Here is a 6,268-nt window from a genome sequence, read left to right as displayed (position 1 = left end):
TTTTTTTTTTGTTGTTGCCTTGGTAGTTTACATGAGTGATAATAGATATTTACATAATTTGTTGATTAAAATATTACAAACTGAATTTGCCTTGTAAATTTGCCAGTAATGTCTCGAATTTTAGATAGAAATTTTGTGTTTATACTATGTAACTGTGCAGGGCAGTTCTCCATCGTCAAACATTATGCAATGCACATAGGGCACCATGTCCCAGGGGTAGGGCACCATAAGCCTGGGGCAGAGCACCAAGTTCCTGGGGTGGGACGCTATGTTCCTTAGACAGGGCACCACGAGCCTAGGAAGGAGCACCATGAGCCTGGGGCAGGACACCATGAGTCAGGGACAGGACACAGTGTTCCTGGGATGGGACACCATGAGCCTGAGGCAGGGCACTATGTTCCTGTGATGGGGCACCGTAAGCCTGGGATGAGACACCAAGAGCCTGGGATTGGACACCATGAGCCTGGGATAGGATGCCATGAGCCTGGGGCGGGACACCATGAGCCTGAGGCAAGGCACCATGTTCCCGGGATGGGACACCATGTTCCTGGGATGGGACACCATGTTCCCGGGATTGGACACTATGAGCCTGGAGCGGGACACCATGAGCCTGAGGCAGGGCACCATGTTCTTGGGATTGGACACCATAAGCCTGGGGTGGGACACCATAAGCCTGGGGTGGGACACCATTAGCCTGAGGCAGGGCACCATGAGTCAGGGACAGGGCACCACAAACCTGAAGCAGGGCACCATGAGCCTGGGGCAGGGCACCATGTTCCCGGGATGGGACACCATTAGCCTGAGGCAGGACACCATGAGTCAGGGGCAGGGCACGACTAATCAGGCATAAGCAATACACAGCCAAACAACTTTTTTGGATACAAGATTGACCTCTCTCCAGGAGGGGGCACCTGCCAGCGGTCTGTTTGATTATGCCTTCTGTGTGTGTTTGCAAAAATTGATCAGAAACATAAGAAAGCCTCTGAGCCTCTTCAGAAAGAAGGAGCTCCTCACCCTCTCTCTAAGGGAGAGCCCAGCCACCCCGAGGAAGCTCATTTTAGTTTCTGTTATCCACACTGAAGAAAATAATGCAACCATTTTTGGCATTCAATTAATCATATTTAGTCACTTTAACACATTTGTTTCATGTTATCACATTTGTTCTAATAGCAAATTGGTTTGATGGTTTTTAAACTTTCATTTTCAGACTGCTCAGAAATAACATCTTATCCTCTGCTTAGATAAAGGTTTTAATAAATACTTTTATGAGACACTTCTACATGAATGTTGTCTGCCACAGAACCATGTACATGTGGGTGGTGGTGACCCCAACCATTATTCCTCCTTTTGAAGGCTGCTACAGTTTTCTTTCCAAAAGGTTTAAAGTCAGTTTCTGGAATTGGATCAGAGACACAACATAAAACTGACTTTGTAAATGCAGCCAGACTCTTCAAGGCCAGGACTAGCCTTAGATGGGTGGAGAATGCCTGTCATCAGGTCCATGGAGCCTCTGCTGCTCTGAAGTCTATAGGGCTGGTTCCAGCAGCCGATCATGACAGCTTCTATTTCAAGGGTCTCTGAGCTGGTCCCACTGGGAGGAGAACCAACCAGTAGAAGCAGAACTCACAGATCATGGAACCAGTCAGCTTCAAGCTGGGTCAGACTGTATGGATTAATGTGACGTTAATGTGGACGTCTTCAGTAGAGAGTAGACAACTTGTGGCTCTGGTGGTTTTGCTTGTCGTTCTGCAAAGAAATTGTTTATAACTGTTTAGATCATTATTTAACTGATCATATTATGTTAGCCAAGTAGAAGAAAGTCTGAATGAGCGAGGGAGGGTCTAACCAGAACATTAGCCTTAGCAGGCAGTAGCAGATGGATACTGATCCGCATGACAACTTCTGAGGTGGAAACACCTCGGATTTGTAATTTAAGGTGAAAATGTTCATATGAAGGAAAATAGGTGGTTGGATGACCTGTAAACTTCCTCTGTCTGTGCTCTGACTGGACGTTCATAGAATATGTTCTGGATCTGGTTCAATGAATAGCCTATGTATTTACATACACCCTCTCTAATATCAGGTATATGTCTGAAAGCAGGTGGCAGAGATGTCGGGCCTCACCAATCCCCAACCAGTATTGGTAGATATCCCTAAGAGTTCTCAGACATTGGACCTTTGTAGACCTTTGTCCAACATTAAACCAGTTTGGATGTGTGTCACGTGGGAACAATATCCATCTGATCCAGATGTTTACTATCAACACTGGTATCGTCCCAAACAACAGCCTAGAAGTTACTGTCAGATTTCTTCTGTTTGAGAATCTTATGGTCAGATGACAAAGACTGAGCTTTTGGGTCACAATGTGAAGAAGTATGTATGGATCATTCAAAGTCAGAAAACTCTGAGCCTACTATGAGGCAGGGTGATGGTAGCATCACTTGTGTTCCACTTCCAATTTTTTTTGCGTTCCAATTTTTCAACCATTCCACTAATCGGTTGAAACACTGGGGCTTTACCTGTCCTGTTTATCCTGATGGCGACAGTCCCATATATGACATCATCTTGTTTCCTTACTGATGAATAAACGGGACCTGGGGATGTTCCTGCAACAGAAAGACAATCAGTTTGCTAGTTTACCTGAGCTGTTTTTGGTTGCCAAAGGACCGAGGTGGTGTAAAGGCTGGTTTATGCTCAGAAACCAGGTGGTCTGCGTGTCTGTCGTAGTGATGCCAAATATGCCCCTGCCCCTTCCGCAGACACTCTGCTGCACCTCTCAGTACCGCAGACAGGAGGCCTCTGATTGGTCAAATCTACATCCGCTCTCCTCTGTGCGTATTTGGAACCTTAATTGTTTGGTTTTGTATGATCGCCATTGTGGAAAACCACTCGTGAAGAGAAGTTTGACCAGCTAGAAGAGCGAGGTGCGAGAGAACGCTGGGACCCTTTTTCCAACTGGATCTCTGCTCTTTTTGGCCCTCATGTCCCTCCGTTGTCGCACAAACTTGCCCCCACTTCCTCACCGCCTCGGCCGTATCTAGACCCACAGATAGTTCGTGATTGTCCCTCTTGTATTGTGGTGTGGAATAACATAGCGCAGACCACGCTTCAAAATTGGGCATAAATCAAAAATACCTGTGACAAGCTCACTGCGAAACACTGCTGCTGGAGGATAACCAGCCATTAACCCCCCTACCTGCCCCCATTGTACAAATCAATTGAGTTCAAAAGTTCCCAGCTTGCAATGTACGTCCGGCAACTTTATACGAATCAACACTCGGATCCGATCTGACTACTCTGACTGTATGTCCTCAAAGTCAAGTTGGGTCCTGACATACAATGCAATACATTCAGTTATCTAGTAATAGAAGAAGAAGAGAAAGAAGTTTGGCACGGGTTTAATGTGAAAATCTCAGAGGAAGGAGTTCTCAGTCTGGTTGTGTCACCGCTTCAACATGCAATTCACTGACATCCATGAACAAAATATCAAACAAGTTGGATTTTCTCCAACCTACAATTTCTGATCAGGAACTCATTGTAAGGTGCTAATCACCTCTCTCAACCCACTTGTTTAACTGTACAATGCTGATACAAGATTTAGCCAAGAGTCTGCCTAATTACAAATCTTGTTGCATGACTGGAAAATCAACTTAAAAACGACCAAAAATCGCACAGCATATAATAGGCTTCAAGCTGCTGGTAGAGCAACCAAAGCCGAGGTTTCTACACATGAGCAAACATACCTAAACTTGTCTCATTATCCATTGACTTCCATCAATTTCTAAAGCCTTAGCCTAACCCTAAACATTACGGGTTCATACCTAACCCCAACCCCCACCTAAACTAAATTCACATCTTTGTCCTTTATGAGAACCCCTAACCCAAAAACAAGAACTACCCACATGGGGTCCAGGCATTGGGCCCCACAACATGCCATTTTTCCTGAAAATGGGCCCCACTATGTACACATGTGTTTTCCAACTGTCAGTGAATGCATCCCCTGTCCATCGTTACAGTTTGCTCTACTTATACTCTGTTTATTTTGCTAGTTTATTCTTGGAGTGAAATGAAGAAGGTCTCTGTCTTTAATGCCTGGCTTTATTCTTGAGTGACTGACTCATCAGAGGCTTTTCATGGGTAGAGAAGGATAGAATACTTCGAAAGTTTACCAAAGCAAGACTAGCACTACTTCAAGATATTTTACTCAAGTAAAAGTAGAAAGTAGCCATCCAACACGTGATGCAAGTGTGAGTAAAAATGATTTCCTGAAATGGCTGTGCAGTTACCAAGTAATTTGTGGTTCATAATGGATTTAATGTTTAAAATGCTGACAGTAATATGCATATTCTGGTATTTTAAAATATAAAGTGAAATAATAAAAAAAAAGAAATCAACTTGCAGCATAAACTTATAAAACCAATCTTTACATTCATCAATGGATGAATGAAAGGACAGAGAACCTGCAGCTGCAATATTTACCCCTGATCCTAGAAAAACTCAAATTACTAGCGGTGGGCAAAGTAACCGGATATTTCACTCCTCTAAGAAAAATTATATTCTCACAAGAAAATTGAAAATATGATAGATTACAATAGTTCTAAAAAGTACCTATTTTTTTCTTGAAGTTAAATAGATAAGTTTAAATCAGAAAATCTAGTTAGAAACTATCCACCTCTACTTCAAAGTGACATAGTCGCAGATACAAATACTTTGTTACCCTAATGAAGTAGAAATTCTGGCTATTTTTACTTTACTGGAGTAATTATTTTTAGAAAATTTTTTACTTCTTGCCCTCACATTATTTTTAGAATTATCTTTACTTTCTACTCATTAAATTTTAAAATTATACATCTGTTAGTATTGTTTCATTTAAGCTAATTTTCTTATTGCCTGTTGGTATAAAAAAAAAAAATAGTTTCATCCAGACTATTAACTCATTTGTGGTTGGCTGCCCCAACTTGATGTTCACCACATACCAAAACAAATCCTTTTTCAAAATTATTAAATGTGATTCTGTTACCATTAGTTGTAAAACTAAGAAATGAAGTCTAAGGAAGTTATCGTCCAGAAATGTAGAAAATGTTCCTTTAATAGGGTAGAGCAGTAAAGCTTCTGGCCTTAACAGTTTATCCTGCATTACTTTTACTTTTATACTTTAAATAGTTTTAAAAATGGTACTTTCACACTTTTACTGGAGTAAAAAGCTATATATATATATATATATACATATTTTTCAAGGCTGCACTTTCAAAAAAGTGAATTGTTCCAAACAAATTTAATTTCTTTGTTTTACACTGGTGTAAACAAAATGACAAATAAAATCTCTAAGTCTAAGCTGATCCTCTAACTTCTACAAAAGTGTTTTTAGACAGTTAGATTTATACTTCTACTGGAGTAATAAACTTGAATACCTTTCAGACCTCTGCTTAGTCGCATACCTCCCTGTTATAGATACATATTTTTTTATGAAAATTGTAAAAACATTCTCCTTTTATTCTCAACAGAAATTTATTTCATCCCCTAACACATAGCAGTGGCACATCAGTCCCATCATTCTAATATATAAATATCTTTTGAAGCAAAAAGGAGAAAGATCTTGTTGTAATATTAAATCATATTAGCATGTTTTGTAGTCAGCCATTGCTTTTCACCTCAATTTGCCACCTACAGATTAAATGGCCCCATGAAAGGTTTGTGGAGGTGTCGCTTTAGCTGTTGCTGATCACACAAATCAACGTTTTTAGAAACGAGGTGAGGATAAGCGACAACAGAGGTGCTAGTTGCTGTTAAACCTCAGAGGGACTTCAGAGGCTGCATACAAACACCTCAGACAGCCCTTCCTCTGAAGGCGGACTCCATCCTAACAGCCCTCCGCTCTATGTGTCACATAGACCACAGACTGCAACCTGTAGGCCTGTTTGGTTCATTTTAGGACTCCATGTGCTTTGTCTCCTTAAAGGGCAACAACTGCTGTGAATCTCTGCTGAACAGGTTATTTAAAACCATAATACAGTGGCCTCTAAAAGTAGCTCATCTCAGCTAATCAAACTGTTGTTAACTGTCAAACAGCAGTGCTAAGACAACACTGAAACTTTTACTAAAGCTGTTTTCAGAAATTCCAGGAAAAGAGGTAAAGCCAGGCTTAACCCAGCGTGATCAGTACATCCTGGCTTCTTCCAGGCCAGGCTTAACCCAGCGTGATCAGTACATCCTGGCTTCTTCCAGGCCAGGCTTAACCCAGCGTGATCAGTACATCCTGGCTTCTTCC

Source organism: Cyprinodon variegatus, unplaced genomic scaffold, assembly GCF_000732505.1.
Source record: "Cyprinodon variegatus isolate N-32 unplaced genomic scaffold, C_variegatus-1.0 Scaffold125, whole genome shotgun sequence".
NCBI lineage: Eukaryota > Metazoa > Chordata > Actinopteri > Cyprinodontiformes > Cyprinodontidae > Cyprinodon > Cyprinodon variegatus.
The sequence above is the reverse complement of the archived record's forward strand: the minus strand, read 5'-3'. Positions refer to the sequence as shown.